The sequence below is a fragment of the Rhinopithecus roxellana genome, chromosome 6, assembly GCF_007565055.1.
Source record: "Rhinopithecus roxellana isolate Shanxi Qingling chromosome 6, ASM756505v1, whole genome shotgun sequence".
Taxonomy (NCBI): Eukaryota; Metazoa; Chordata; class Mammalia; order Primates; family Cercopithecidae; genus Rhinopithecus; species Rhinopithecus roxellana.
In genome coordinates, this window is record NC_044554.1 from 50,359,230 (window position 1) to 50,376,144 (window position 16,915).

The 16,915-nt window shown below is 40.1% G+C and overlaps 1 long non-coding RNA gene and 2 gene segments (V, D, J or C); 1 reads left to right on the forward strand and 2 right to left on the reverse strand.

The window, feature by feature from the left end:
* LOC104674945 overlaps positions 1-16,915 on the reverse strand; it is a 381,543-nt gene that overhangs the window by 230,309 nt on the left and 134,319 nt on the right.
* LOC104674944 overlaps positions 1-16,915 on the reverse strand; it is a 340,994-nt gene that overhangs the window by 221,118 nt on the left and 102,961 nt on the right.
* On the forward strand, positions 8,509-16,806 carry LOC115898223. Its single transcript, XR_004057912.1, has 3 exons — positions 8,509-10,063; positions 13,096-13,232; positions 15,523-16,806. It is a non-coding gene; the product is annotated as an uncharacterized LOC115898223 (long non-coding RNA).

Genomic DNA, 16,915 nt, shown 5'->3' on the forward strand with positions numbered 1-16,915 from the left:
ATGGCACAATATTTTAGTTTTAGTTTGCTTCTTTCTGGTTGCTAAGAAGGTTGAATATATTTTATATATTATAGGCCACCAGTGTTGCCTGTAAACTGCCGTTTGTCCATATTTCTTTTTGACTGATTAACTATTATTTATTTGTAGCAGTTCTTAATAGACTCTGGATTGGATACCCAACCTTTGTCAGCTATGTGTATTGCTAATATCTTTCCAATTTGTGGTGTATGTCTTTACTATCTCTGTGCTACTTTTTGTTGGATTTCTTCATTTAGTAGAATGTATTATTCTTTTATTTGGGGTAAACATGTTTTTTAATTCTTTATAAAAAAAAATCTCCCATAGCCCATGTTCATGAAAGTATAATCCTTATTATTTATCAAAACACCTAACATTCTGAATTTTGCATTTAAGCATTTAATCCACTTGTGATTTATTTTGGCATATATTGTGAAGTAAGTTTTGAATTAATCTTTCCTTGTATGGATAACCACCTGCTCCAGAATAACTTGTATATTACATAATTCCTCCATGTAGCTTCAATAACACCTCTGTCATATGTGAAATTCCTGTATATTCATGGGCCCATTTTTCATTTTCTATTTTCCATTTGCCTATTTAATCATGCTCCTTTCATTATCCTAAATAACATAATTTGATAATTGATAGAGCAATTCACGTAACTTTTTGTACTCCTTAAATATTGCTTATTTTTGTTCTTTTTCACTTAGTTGTAGATTATTTGCTAAATTTCATAAAATAAATCTTTTGTAGTTTGACTACTGTGGTATTGAATGTATAGATAACACTGCAGAAATTGAAATAACCTTACTATTGGATTCACTTTTTCATGATCATATTGTATATCTTTACTTATTTCAAACTTTTTTTTTTATTTGAGATGGAGTTTCACTCTGTTGCCCAGCCGCCTGGAGTGCAATGGTGTGATCTCAGCTCACTGCAACCTCCACCTCCCAGGTTCCAGCAATTCTCCTGCCTCAGCCTCCCAAGTAGCTGGGATTACAGGCACCCACCACCACATCTGGCTAATTTTTTGTGTTTTTAGTAGAGATGGGGTTTTACCATGTTGGCCAGGTTGGTCTTAAACTCCTGACCTCGGGTGCCACCCACCTCGACCTCCCAAAGTGCTGGGATTAAAGGTGTGAGCCACCACGCCTGGCTTATTTCATACTTTTAAAATCATTCCCTTAAATTTATTTATTTATTTCTTTCTTTAGAGACGGAATCTAGCTCTGTCGCCCAGGCTGGAGTGCAGTGGGATGATCTCGGCTCTCTGTAACCTCTGCCTTCCGGGTTCAAGTCATTCTCCTGCCTCAGCCTCTGGACTAGCTGGGACTACAGGCGTGTGTCACCACGCCTGGCTAATTGTTTTGTATGTTTAGTAGAGATGGGTTTCACCCTATTGGCCAGGCTAGTCTTGAACTCCTGACCTCATGATCTGCCCGCCTCAGCATCCCAAAGTGCTGGGATTACAGGCGTGAGCCACTGTGCGCAACCCTCATTCCCCTAAAATTTTAATAATTTTCTGCATGATAGTCTTTGCTAATCTTCTAATAGATTTGTTCTTAGGTGTTTATTTTATATTTTATATTATTTGTAAATCGTCTCTCTTGTTAAGAAACATATTTTAACTGCTTCTAGTATGTGAAAATAAATAATGTTTTATATTTATGTTAAATTCAGTAAACTTACTACATTTTGTTATTGATAATGCATTGCTTCTTTAGAGCCTTTTGAATCTCTATAACTAAGCTTGTCATGCTCCAATACTTACTTATTTTTCTTTCCTTCCTCATTTTCAACTTTTTCCCCTTGCTTCACTGGTTGCAAATTCAGCACAATGTTGAATAGAAACCACGGCATTATTCATTTATGTGTTTATCAATTATGTAGAAATCACACGACTACAGGTGCCAGATATGGGTAAACGCTAAGGGTTTTACAAAATGTTAAGATTAGATCCTGCCATTTTTAAAGACCAATTGGCCTCCTAGGATATCTGCAAGTTTTTCGGTCAATCAGCACCTAAGCATCTCATCTGAAATATCTGGTGAAGCTCAGAGTCCACACTGGATGAGTGGCAGATATTTTATAGAAAGAGCCACATCACCCTCTAGTGGTCAAAGGAGCGAATTCATCCGATGCTGGCTGAGGTCTGCCTCAGCCCGCATGAGTCGGGAGTGGCCCACCCCGCAGCGAGGCAGCAAGGAGGCATCCCAAGCATCAGAGCGGAATTAAGAAAAAGGCAGCACTTGGTGTGGTACCTGCCACACACTCCACAGCATTGTTACTAGTGATTACTGACACCATGACTCAGCCATTAGTCTAGACCATTAGTCTAATGCCAATGGTGGTTTATCAGTGCATTTTGCCGCCTCAACCTTTTATAGTCCCCCAAGGCAGGTGTGCTCCCTAAATCTCTATCCTATGTTCTCTGCTCTTTTCATTGTAAACTCTATATCAAGGGGTTGGAGGCACTTTCATTCTTCCAGTGAGGCTAAATGTCCCAAAGGTGTACTTCTTATCCAGATCCATTTTCTGAGTCCATGATTGTACATCCAACTGCTCTCTGCAGGAATATTCCTGGTTAGATCACTGTCTCAAAGGCATTCCCAATCTCAAAGTAAATCTTGATCTTCTTCCCACTTGGTCCTCCTTATTTGTCTGTCTGTAGCAGTCTCTTTCAATCATCACCCCCCAACCCCTGCATATTGCTGCTCATGTCTCACCAATTGCCAAGTCCTTTGATTTACTTCCTTTTCAATGTCTCATTTTCCCCATATTTCTAACACCATCATCATTATCCAAGCTAAACTACTGCTTGTCTGAGCTAACATTTTCCCTCTGTATCAACTCTGTCCACACTGCTGGAGGGTGGCAGCATAAGCCCCCCAACCCTCTGCCCAAAACATGCCACTTTGGCATAAGGATTATTTTGAGCTAGAGGTGTTTTAATGCCTTTAATGTCTTGAGACAATAGCAGGTATAAGAGGAGTATTCTGACCCTTCCCCTTTTCTTCTTGAAAAACAGAATAAGCCTCCCATATAAAAAATGTCTTATCTATACCAGGAAGAAAGAATATTCTTAACATCAAAGATAGAATGGGAATGATGTTGAGGCCAAGGAATCTGTACCAAAAAAGCTTGTTAAACTAACCCTCACCTTCCTCGTCACTTTGCCATTCCACCAGCAACCCTAGCCCAAGCCCCTTTACTTTTTCACCTTTTAACAATGTATGACTCTTTGCCCAATTCAGTATATGAGTGTTCAACTCTAACTGCATATTCAAGTCTTCCTTTAATTATAGGGGCTTTCATGTGATGTAAAACTTACATTAAATACATGTGTTTGCTTTTCTCCTGTTAATCTGTTCCATTCTCAGGCCCAGCAGAAAAACCCTAAGAGGGTAGAGGTAACATTTTGCCTTCCCTGCACAGTCCATTATTTCTTCACTTTGTGACCAGGGTGATTAAATACACAGATACACACACAGCCACGAATCTGATTACTACAGAAGTCAAATGTTGAAAACCTCAATGTCTCCTGTTAAGCTTTATGTTGGATTCTGTATCATTTACCTTGACCAGTAAGGTTGTGAGTGGTCTGATGCCTTCCTGCCTTCTTCAATTTTGCTCTGTACTCAACCGCCTCCTCCCCCTGCTGCTGCCATGCTGCTGACTTCTTTCCTGTCATTAAACACACCAATTTCTTTCCCGATTAAAACATTTGCACTGGTTCTTTAATCTTTCTTAAATGCCCTTGAATTCATTATCCCTTGTCCCACTTAATTAACTCTAGCTCATCTTGATGTAAGGTATTTAGGAATAATATTTAAAATTTATCCCCATACCTTTTATTAAAAGGCGGATAACCATTAAATATGCAATATCAGGGGCTTCAGACTCTCCAGGGAGTATTTCATCAATAATTACTTTCAAGAAATGAGACATAGTTCATTTTGTAGAATAAAAGGGTCTTAACTGCTTTTCAAAAATGGCACCAGATAGGAGATTACAGATAAAAGACACTCACATATTTATGGGTAGTTGAAATTCACTACTGGTCAGTTAATAGGAGTCACACTGCTTTCCACATTCCAGAATGGAAAAACAGCAGCAGTGATATGAAGTTGTGAAGTAGCTAATCAAATATTCACCTTTGGACACCTGAGATGATACATGTACTGTAGCAAATGGGTTCCAGGGTTCAGACTCCTGGAAACCAGCTCCAGAGATTATTTTTGACATTAAGAATGGGGATATCCAAGGATATAGAGGAATTAGAAAACCCTAGCTCCCTTGAAACCTCTGAAATTCTCCCCATGGCTTCTCCATTAATGGGAAACACACTGCTTCCGTGTGTGTGTGTGTGTGTGTGTGTATCGGGCAGGAAGATGTAAGAGTCTGTCTCTTACCTCACCCATCACTGCCTCTGAATGGTGAACTTGATTTCAAATACAACAAAGCCCAGAGAGTAGAATATTAAATCAGAACAGGAAGTCCAACACTTCAAAAATAATTGCTCATCAAAAATGTATGGCATTCAAAATTTACAGGAAATGTGATAGGATTTTATTTTGTTGGTACTTGTCCAAGGAAGACAGAACACAAATTTGGACTGAATGCTGTTCAATGCTGTTGTCTTCTTTCCAAAGGTAATGTAGGTAGGCAGTAGGCTGTGTCCTTGATAGCCAGCTGGTTTGGGAAAAGCAGGTCTGAACCCAGCACTGTTCCATGCTAAATGTCACTGAAACACTACACTCCTCAGCTTAATGCAGAGGGAAATAGTGACTGCATGAAATAGGAATGTAACCACTGTCTCTGTGTTTCATGCCAGAGCCTTAAAAGCTCTTGTCTTTTCCATGCCATTAGTGAGCAGTGGAATATTTTTAAAGTATTTTACTAGCTCTGTTCTCCAGGCTGAAAACACTAACAGAGTAAAAGGCTACAACTAAAATGGGTCCGTAAGTTCAGTGACAATGGCACAGTCTGAGGTGACCTGAACCCAGGTAGGGTATTTAACCACCAGCAACACATGGTCATAGCGGGGATGAAAAACAGCAGCGTGTGCACGGCAGACTTGGCTCCCATCTTATTCCAGTCAGTTCCACCTTGGTTAGGGGCCAGGTGTCATCTCCATGTTTTCACGTTGACCCTTAGTGTCTAAACCCTTGCTCGTTGTTGCAAAGGGGTTGACAAGGGTCCAGGTCTATTGGGTAGCAGGTTGTCCGTTGTGATTACTTCAGCAGCCAATGTTTGTATAAGGATGGTAGCAGTTGAGCCACTGCTATTTCACTCCTGGTTTTGACTATAAAATGCTCTTGATCCTTTTCTTGTAAGAACTCTAATCTACTCATTTATTTGTTTTATTTTCTCTTCTTTTTGATTCTATATGCATACAATTTTATTTATCTTAACCTGTGGTTCATAACACATAGGCATTGTTTGTCAATGAATAGTTATTTATTTATTTAAAAATATAATAGGAACTTGTAAAACATCTCCTCCTCAACATTATGCAAGACAGACCTTGACAATATTTAAATGTATAGCTATGTAGTTCTCTCTCATTCTATCTCCTGCCATGCCCCAGCCTTATAAAAGTCCTGAACTTGGGTCACTATTCTTCCCTGCCAGTAGTGTGTTGGTAAAGGGTTGACAACTAACTCTCTGGAGGAAAATAAAGCAAAACTGTAATTTGTTGTGTTTGCTGATTTCTGTAGTGTAAATACCCTCACTATTGTCAGTTTCAAGCTAACAAAATGATGTCACTAAAACTGGAGTTGGGAAAAATGTATACAGTCAGCTCCCATGAGCTGATAAGGTAGGCTCCAGCATACAAACTGGTCTTTGCTTTCCTTTCAATAAAATTTGATCTAACATATTTTATTGCTGAAAATTATTTTCTTGACTTGTTTTTAGCTTTATAAAAAGCACATTATGCTTTGCATCGTCTCATTAGACTTAGTTTTTGCATTTGCTATTGTATTGCTAAGATTCACCTATAACCTTGCTCTTCACTATAGTTCATTCATTTTGACTCATATGACTATGCCACAGTTTATTCATTCACTCTTCTCGGTGCATATGTGGCTTGGTGCCATGTTTTTCTATTGTTTGGTGCTGTTAAGAACACTTTTGTATTTATATCTTCTGATATGTGTATGCAAGAGCTTCTCCTGACGTAAATCTAGGAGTGGAATTGCTGAGTCATGGGACATAGGAATCTTCAACTATGAGATGATGCTGAACTGTTTCCAAATGGTTTATAGTACTTATGCTCCCATCAACAATTTATAAGTAATCCTATGAATCCATACCCTCGCTAACATTTTATATTTCTAAACTTTTTATATTTTGCTAATCAAGTGGATATAAGGCTATGTATCACTATGTCTTGCTTCATATTATCCTGATCATCAATGCAGTAAAATATCTCTATATGTGTATTGGTCATACATGTTTCTTCTATTAAATGTATGATCATATGTTTTGCTCATTTTCTATTGGCTCATACAGATTTGTGGTCAATGTAAATACTTGGTTTCTCCTAGGGAAGGATTTTCACTGTTCCACTTACTCTCTTCTAGCTACTGGCAGAACTTTGCAACACTGTAGACAAGCCATGTTGTCTGAGATCTTCCTTCTAGGTACCTCTGCCCGCTCTTCCCTTTGACACCTTTCCCAAAAGCCAGCTCACCAGCACCTTCCCTAGGGATACATTCCAGATCATGTGTACCTAGGCATAGAGGGTGCTCCCCTCCCTTTGTACTGAGTCTTACTCTGTTCATTCATCAACTGAAACAACACGGAGAACGTGATGGCATTCAACATATACAGGAAATGTGATAGGATTTTTTTGGTGGTCCTGGTCCAAGGAGGACTGAACATAAATTTGGAGTGGGTGCTATTCAATGCTGTTGCCGTCCTCCCCTAAGGTAACGTACTCATGCATAACTGTCTACTTGGCTGCCTCTTGGTTATCTTTGTCTTGAGAGCCCAGCATGATGACAAGAAAGCCAATCGCTGAAGTTTATTATAGGAAATACACAGTGATTATACAACTGTCTTCATATCTACCTCTAGGATTGTGTGTAGATCTATTCAAGAACACATGACTAATGTGGCAGAGTCAGGGCAAAATTCCAGGTTTTATAATTTTCAGGGAAGCTTCCATGTCCACTGACCACTTTAGGCCCAACTCTATGGCCATTTCATAAGTCTCAAACCCTACAGCTCCTCCACTCTCCACACTCACAGGGCTTCTTTTCTTTCTCTCCCCCCACCCCGCCCCACCCCCTACACACACACACCCAGATGTCTCAGTCAGGAAAGCTGTGGTTTTCCATCTCCATGCCTCCCCTCTCAGCACTCAGGGGACCCACTGGGGCAGAGGGGCAGCTGCAGGGGGTTCTTGCCTGCGGTCTCTGATCCCTTCCTGGTGCTGTGTCTCTAGCACTGCAGATGTAGAAGCTGCTGTCTTCGGGATGGGCATTGGTCACTGTCAGAGTGGAGAAGGTCAGGTCTGAATGGTTGATGGGAAACTTGTCCTTCTTGATGCCTTGCTCGTATGTGACACTGGAGCCCTCATTGGAAGTTGCCATGAGTATGAGGCTCTGTTTCTGGAACTGACGATACCAAAACATAGTTGTGGCCTGAAAGTCCAGGCAACGGCACTCGATCTTCACAGAGGTTCCTCTCTTACAGATAACCCTGCTCGGAGATTGAGAGACGACAGCACCAAGCCCGAAGCCCGCTGAAAACAGAAGCCAGAGAGAGGAGAGCCCAGTAGGATCCGAGTCAGACAGGATGCCAGGCAGAGCTGAGCCTCACTCCCTCCCTGTGCTCCCAGCTCCTGGAGAATCCTGTTTGTTTTGTGCAATCTTTCTGTCATCTCCCTAGGGCCATAATCCCCCATCTCCTCTGACCGGTGGCTCTCACCTTACCGTTTACACCTCTAGAGAGCAGGACTGCTCCCTCTCCCTTTGATGAGCATAAACAATCCACATTGCCTGGCCACCACTTGACCATGCCAACACACGCACATGCCCACCGAAGCTCCCAGGTAGAAGGAGGCTCATACCTGTCCCCAGAAGCAGCAGAAGCAACAGCATCTTCGGTGATGGCCCCACACTGCCTTCTCCGGGGAGAGTTGTGACCACTGTCTCCATTCACCAGCGAGGAGGGATGACTGATCACAGAATCTCAAGGATGCTCTAGTCTGCTCCCTGGTGGTAATCTTTGCCCATGACGAATGTTACATCCATCTCTCTATCAAAGAACCATACAAGTCAGGCTCGGTGGCTCACGCCTGTTAATTCCATCACTTTGGGAGGCAGAGGCGGGTGGATCACAAGGTTAGGGGTTCAAGACCAACCTGGCCAACATGGTGAAACCCCGTCTCTACTAAAAACACAAAAATTAGCCAGGTGTGGTAGCAGGCGCCTATAATCCCAGCTACTTGGGAGGCTGAGGTAGAGAATTGCTTGAATCCGGGAGGCGGAGGTTGCAGTGAGCTGAGATCGTACCACTGCACTCCAGCCTGAGTGATAGAATGAGACTGCGTTTCCAAACAAAACAAAATTTCATACATTGCCCAAAGTGACCTAAAGATTTCCCAAATCAACTTCTAAATTTATTACAGATACACTGAGATATAGAGCATTGCAATGACTTAAGTGAGTTTCTTATAAGGAAATGAGTATATGTTTGGGTAATGAATGGCATTGGAGTCTGTTTGCTGCTTCTGTTTCATATCCTCAAAGTAATCACACCAAGACAACTCATGGTTGTTAATCACTAGACCTTCAGGTTGGAACTGCCATAAATATTGATAATGCCCAGGCCAGTGCCTCAGCTGGAAGTCCAATGTTTCTTCATAATCATGATGAAGCCACTTCATCATTTTCTAAATGAGACAGTTACCTCATGAGTATCTCATAACAATTTCCCTCATATATAGATGGACTTAATTCTAAACATTCTAATAATATTTCTTGATTTAGCTTGTATGTTTCCATGTTAATCACTGTTGAGGTTGTGAGAATAATTACATTTATTCTATTGTAATGGAGATCATACTAAGTACTGGGAGTGAAAATAGTTTCTAGGAGGCATAAGAAATTCTTTGATTTGAACATGCTGGGATACTTCTTTTAATGGATCGACGTTGGAAATGTGTAGCAATTACAAGGAGCTGGAAAGTTATTCTGAAAGCCCTATGTTTTCATTTTTATAGCAGCCTCCCAATTATGCTTTCATTTAATATTTAGTTCTTCTCTGGCATAGGTAGCTAGAAAAGATAAAATTAAGACTTCACCCATCATATTATGTTTGTGCAATTGTGGAATTGTTTTATCATAACAAATATAGCTATTGTGTTATGTTAATATTGACGTATCTATTGAAGGGCATCTGTATGCTCCTGTGGCTGCATTTTTTATTTACTGGGTATGTTGGACCTCATTAAAATGAGGCCACTTCATACTGTAAACTACTTTTTCTGCAAAGAGTAAGTAAGGACAGCTTGTGATGGGTGACCTCTGGCCCAATATTATGATATGTCTGGGAGAGAGTGGCTGGAAGACCTTCAGATCAGAAGAAAATCTTCCTATTTATTTTGAGAAACACTAATTGTCAGGTACAGATGGTCTCATGATGGTTTAATGACTTTTCAACTTTACAGTGGTGCTAAAGCAATATGCATTTCAGTGTGCTCCTTGACTTATGATGGGGTTATGTACAGATAAGCTGGATATTGTAAGTTGAATTATGATGTTTTCGATTTATGCTGGATTTATCAGGATATTACCCCACTGCAAGTCAAGGAGCATCTGGATATTCCTGTGGTGTTTTATCACTTTGTCAACCTAGCTAAGCAAGGAATATGTTTCAGATAACTTTTTCCTAGTACGGTTCCAGGTTAGAGTCGATCATGGGGGAAGAAATGCATGAAGTTTGTAAGAGGAAAGTAAAACAGCTGGCACTGAGTTGTGAAGTCATCACTGGCTCCAGGCAGTGAGAAGTGGCATCAAAAGTGCCGGTGAGTTCCAATTTATGCTGACTTTCCCCTGCTTCACATCCAGCTCTTTATACTGACTGCCATCTCTGCTGACCAGGAGGGACTGCAGTCCCACCACCAAACTTTTCTGAGAACTCACAGGGCTGTTGGCACATAGAGTCAGCCGTCTTCCATAAATTCCTACACCATCCCCTTCAGGGTTCCGTGTAGTACATGGATATACCCAACTTAATGCAAAACTTAATGCAAAGTCCAGTTCATCCACCTTCACCAGAGCTCGTTAGAGTTGTTTTTTCTGACCCTTTTCAAACTTTCACTTATCCATCTTCTCCCCAAATTGTGTCAGGCCTAATTCCTATACTATCCTCTTTTGTTCCTTAATGCTCATGGTGGTTTTTCTTCCCTGACACTTCCATTTGTGTCATGGGTTTGCCATAGGCCAAGCCATACGTTGTCAATAGCTAGTATGTGCTATGACTTTTCATTTTCTGAGACTACTGCAATGCCATCTCTTAAAATTAGTCAATGTGACCAATTTTCTTGGTGTCTGGGGGACTTTAGTATCCATGAGAACTGTTGGAAAAGGAGATAGAAGTTAGAGTCAGTGACCTGCGATCAAAGGGCTGTGGCACAAGAAAAGCCTTGGTATTGGGGTCTGATAGCCCATAATAGGGCTCTACATCTTTGCCGGGGTTAAATCTGCTACCAGGAATCAAAGGCCATGCAGCAAAGAAGCATGCTTACTAGGGCAGACACAGAATATGATGGATCCTCTTTCTGCTGAGTTGGTACACTAAAGTTTTGTGCAAAAACAATGATGGTTAAAGATGATGGTTAACACATAGGTAGGTAATTGTAATTAAGTATTGGTAAAATAAAACAATAATACTTCTAGTTGTTATAGCTAGACAGATCTAACATTCTGACTATCCAAAATATTGGAAATCATGAAGGGAACCATAGGTGTTAATTGTTCTAAAGTTCGCATAGGCTTCAGGAGAAGGGTAAAGATAAGACTAATCTCAGATTTTCTTAATATAATTATATAATAAAATGTTATAGTTAATCATCAAAAAATGAAAATGAATTGTGGACTTCTGAAAGACAAAATCATGAAATGAGAAAAATAGTCAACAAAAACAAGGTCATGCATGAGGGAAGAAGAAACCAAAATGTGAGAAAAATTAATGTACAAAACCAAATAAGAAACATAACTCAAAACCCAGGAAATCACCTGCTATAGAAAACTATACAGAAATACATTTAAGACAATAGACTGAGGATTCTAGTTGTATAAATAATGAGGCTGAAAAAATACACACTGCTTATGAAATACCCACCTGAAGAATAAAAACAACAAAAAGGCTACATGTAGAAAGGTTGAAAAAGAAATGCTAGACAAATACAATCTTAAAAACATGAAATAGTTTTATTAATGTCATCCAAAAGGACTCCAATGGAAAAAGAGCAGCAGGGAAAAACTAAGAGTACCAATTAACGACACAAATTCAAATGACTGTGGTGTGGTATCTGGTCTTGAAAGATACCAGCCTGATGAAACGCCCTGGCTAGCGGTCACCTTCCCATGAGTGCTTTTCTCTTGAATCCGAGCTGGCTGGATTGTGGTGGAGGTGACACTGCATATTTCCCGGGCTGGGTTGTAAGGAGCCTAGCTGACCACATCTGGGTCTCTTGAATGCTCGCTCTTAGGGTAGTCAACTACCATGCAAAAACTTTAGCTACCTAGAGCCCACCATGCTATGAGACAGTCCATCTAATCACGTCGAAGGCTGTGTACAGAGAGACATGCTCAGCGGGTCCACAGCTACTGCAGCCATCCCAGGTAATGAACCAACAGGGGCACACAAAAGCCACCTTGGATATCCAGCCTAGTTGAGCCTTCAGATATCTCCAGCCTCAGTGACTGACAGTGACTATGTGAGCAGCCCTAAGTGAGAACTGTCCAGCTGAGCCCTTTTATATAACCACAAGAGATAATAATATGTTGTTCTTTTAAATCACTAACTTTTGGAGTGGTTTGTTACACAGCAATAGATCATTTGTCAAGATAAGATACTTGCCATTATATTCTAAGCTTTCTAAGTGAGGTATAAAATACATAGACTGCACAAATCTTAAGTGTTCAGCCAAATGAATTTTTGAAATGAATATACTCGTATAATCATCACCCAGATCAAGATATAGAATTCAGAATTCCAAAAGCCTTTCTCATGTCTCCCTCAGAGTAAATACATAATGCTACCAAATTAATCACTATTCTGACTACATACTGTATAATTTTGTGTCTACTATATTTTATTCAATCTTATATTTAAAATATCTGTGTTGGAAATTACATTTTTTGCTATATTGTATTCTGTTACATAAATGTAACACAATCATTTATCCATTGCATTGTTGATGGATGTTGAATATTTTCCAATTTGGGGCCATTGGGAATAAAGCTGCTGTTGTGGTAATACCTTTTTCTCACATGTTAAATATCTTTCTACTTCCTAAGAATTCTGGGCTATTTCTTGAATTTTTATAAAGTTGACAAATTGGTTTTCTGGCTTGTCTAATTTACTGTTGGTTATGTTCAATGTGATTTTAAATTGAGCAAGTATGTTTATTATGTTAAAGAAATAGTTCTAGATTAAAATGTTATGTAAATTATCTTTGTGTAATAGATGTGATGGCCTCTCAAAACTTGCTAAGAAAACATTCAATGATATTTTACATTTTACAAATTTCCTGTCTTTTACTTCAGATGATATCTCTCTTACAACCTGGTTCTGGGAATGCAGGTTATGATGAAACTTCATAGCTACAGCATTCTTTTCAGTATTAAGATTACCCTGAAAAAAGCAAATGGTTAATAGTTTTACAGGAGAATTTTTGAAGTCTATTTAAGTTCTTATGCTCTGCTTTAATAAATTCCTCAACTGAAAGAAAGGAATTTGTGTCCATTCTAGTCACGGACAAGAAAAACAAGGAGAAACAAGATTGTCTATCTCTTACTGTCATCCCTTTCATTTTCTTTCCTTGGACAGACAGTCTTTCCCCATCCCATCACCTCTGGAGAATGGCTTGTACATAGAGCACAGATAACACTATGGGCCTGTGTCTCTCCCACCGCCATGAAGGTCCCTGGCTCCATCCTCTGGCTCAGAGAATGACTGATGTGGAGGTATCTGTGAATATGTTCTGGACATTCAAAGTGAAGTATCTTAGAGCCATCTCATTTCCAGTGTTTTACTTACTACTGTCAGAAAACATTAGTTTCAACGACTGCTTGTAGTTCTCATACTACCATATTTTAATGTTCTTTAGATCCTATTCAGGGAGAAATACCTTTTCCATCTCTATGTTTTAGTATTTTGGTGTCTGTGAGACTCTGTGTGAGTCAAACTCCCATACACTATGTAGAAGAAGAAATTCAAGGCTAAACACAGAATCCAGGCAATAATTCGAAGAAAATTCGTGGAGGCAAGTCTTGTGTATTCTGGACAGGCACTTATATTTTTCTAAAAATTTCTTATCCCTGGAAAAAGAGAACAATACAGCAGGACACACTAAGGTTATTTGATGCTTCTGACAATATTTTTGAAAAGTTTTCAAGCAGCAGTTTCAGTTGTATCTGAAGAATGATATAGAAACATCAATTTCTAGAAGCATAATTATATGATCAAATAAACATTTGTAAGTCAACAAAAGAATTAACACCACTTACCTTCTAATTCAGTGCATAGGTGGCAGAGCATAAAGAGAGAAAACATAGAAAACAAGATCACTTGGGAAGTTTTATTCACACCTGTGTGCTTATCTGTCACTCAAACATTTCTCTCCAGCCCAACCCTCTCCTCTAAGTGCCAGACCTGCACTTACGGGGCCTCTTGAATGTTTCTACACAGATGTCCAGTGAAGGACCACTAGAACCAGAAACTCAATTTTGTTCAATAACCTGACTCCATTCATTTGCCCAAATTTTCTTCCATTGCCATATTCCGGTGGAGGAGGGAGTGTTGATATTTTTTTTCCTGGTGTTATCTCATCACTCTTTCCTTTCATAGTTCCCTTAGCCTGCCTCCCTCTTTTGGTGCTTGCCCATCTGGTGAAATCCTACTTGCCCATCTGGTGAAATTTGAATAATAAGTTTCATCTGAAAATTTGCTTTCTCTTTGACGCCCTTCCTGATGTCACCAGACAGAATTGGCTATGTTATTTCCTATACTCCACTAACGTCTCTCATTAAAGCATGCGTCATATGAAATTGTGATTACAGGGTTTGTCTTCTACATCTCTCTTTCCATAGCCTTTTTTATCTTCCTGAAAGAAGGGAAAATTTTCTATTCATTCATTCATTTCTATTCATTCATTCATCTATTCATCTAGCATTCAGTAAAACAGAAAAATCTTGGGGTTGTAAGGTTAACTTTTCTCTCTTTCTTCTCTGTGTCTCTCTGACTCTCTCTCTATATACATGTATATATCTTATATACAACATAAAACATATATATAACATATATATATATCATATACATAACATATCTATATCTATATCATATATGGCGGGAAACTTCACTCAGCCAATAAGTGGGTTTAAAAAAATATTTATAGTTTTTAAAAATAACTATATAAAACTATAAAACAGCCAGGCATGGTGACTCACGCCTATAATCTCAGCACTTTGGGAGGCCAAGGTGGGTGGATCAGCTGAGGTCAGGAGTTCGAGACCATCCTGGCCAACATGGTGAAACCCTGCCTCTACTAAAATACAAAAATTAGCAGATATGGTGGTGTGCATCTGTAATCCCAGCTACTTGGGAGACTGAGGCAGGAAAATTGCTTGAACCCGGGAGGCAGAGATTGTAGTGAGCTGAGATCACGCCGCTGCACCGCAGCCTGGGTAACAGAGTGAGACTCTGTCTCCAATAAGTAAATAAATAAATAAAACTACAAAACTATAGTTTAAAAAATGATATATATATATAGTTATATATATACACAAAACTATAGTTTAGAAAACTGTATAAAACTATCATTTTAGTCTCATATATATATATATATAATATATCATTATATATATATAGTTTTTTAAGCCTACTTAGTGGCTGAGTGATGTTTCCTGCCGTCACAGTGCAGAGGAGCTCTGCCACCTGGTCGGGGAAGCAGGACTGGGCACATTTATGCACAGAGAGGCAACATCCATGCTTTACTGTGTCTATACTACTGGCACAGAGATAGAAAGCTGTTGGGTTCCTTTGGGCTGGTGTCACAGTGAGAGGAAAGGATTCCTTCCTCTCCCGAGACACACTGTACCCTTCAGCTATGTCTCCTTTCTGAATGTCATTTACTATCTGTGAGTAGTAGATCAATCTCACTCCTTGACCTGCGTCCTGTCGGTACCAGTACATGACATCATGGTTCAAATTCTGTTCACAACTCAGGGTCACATTCTGTCCTTCCTTTCTGAACAGGTACTTTGGGGACTGAGTGATTCCGCCATCCACGGTGTCTGGAAAAGAAAGAGAGGCATGCCTGAAGTACAGCGCAGGGAGGTGCCTGATGCTGCTGTCCCTTAGGGAAGCCTTGGATTTGGAACTTGCAGCATTCCAGATAGGAATTTTCTCCCTGAACCCAGGACTCACTTGCTCCGAGGAGACAAAGGACCACACAGCAGAGCACCTGGTTGCTCATAGTGGAAAGGGGGCCTCCTTGTAGCTCCAAGCACTTGTGGGAAGACAATGAGAAAAGAGGCTTGGCTCTGGGACTTCTCCTGACCTAATGTGCAGAGTTTGTCAGTGGCTGGAACGAAGAGGTGGGAGGTTCCTGGAAATACTCAAGACAGGCTTTCTAATTTTGCAGATGAGGAGACAGGACAAAGAGCAGAGTCACTGGCACCTCCCATAACTCTGCGTTGCATCTGTGCTGAGGGGGCTGGCACCCCACGTTTCCGGGCCAGAGTTTCACTCCAATTGGCCCATTGGTTTTTATCTTTCCAGCGACCGTAAGGTTTGGGTTCCTCTAGAGCGCTGTAGACACTCTGATTATACAAGAATGTGGAGTTCATTTATTTTTCCTTTTTTTAAAAACAAAACAAAACAAAACAAAAAAAACATTGATACATAATGTGTGTACCTATTTGTGGGTACCTGTGGTATTTTGTTATATGCATAGAATGTGTAAGGATGAACTCAGGGTATGTAGGAAGTCCATCCCCTGGAGAACTTATCATTGTTTATGCCCTCAGCTCTCTCGGGGAAAGATGACCCCTGGGGTCTGGCCAGTGGTGCTATGGCCACTGTGACAGCCTTTTGCTTAGCTGTCCTGCTGCACAGAGCCCAGCGCTGCTGTTCCAGGTCCTTCACGCAATCACAGCAAGACCTTGCCTCCTTTGACCACCTTCCACCTTCTAACTGGTTGGTTTCACTCACGTCCTTCTCATTCTCCTACTTGTTTCTTTGTCTTTGCCTTTGTCCTGACTAAATTTTCTTTTGGGTTTACTCTCCCTTGGTCATCTTTTAATTTATTTTTCATGACTGGGATAATTTTGTCTTTTTCTTTCATGTCCCTCCTGAGTTCAATCAATTTTTTTTTCTGATGTCTTCCCATTTTGGCCATTTCTAGTCTGAGTTTTTGAACTGCTGGTCTGGTTATGGTCACTTATACCCTCAGCTGCTTCCTTGAGTGTATTTATTTCTGTTTGGAGTGTAGACTTACGTTTTCTTCTGCCTCATGATTGCTTTTGAGGTAAGGGAACAGGGAACAGAGGTGAGACGTTTGCCTTTGTTGTATGGGTGTTACTTTCATCTTGCTCATTTTCGTGTTATTGGGGTGTTTTACAAAACTCCTAGTCTAATGTTCCTTTAG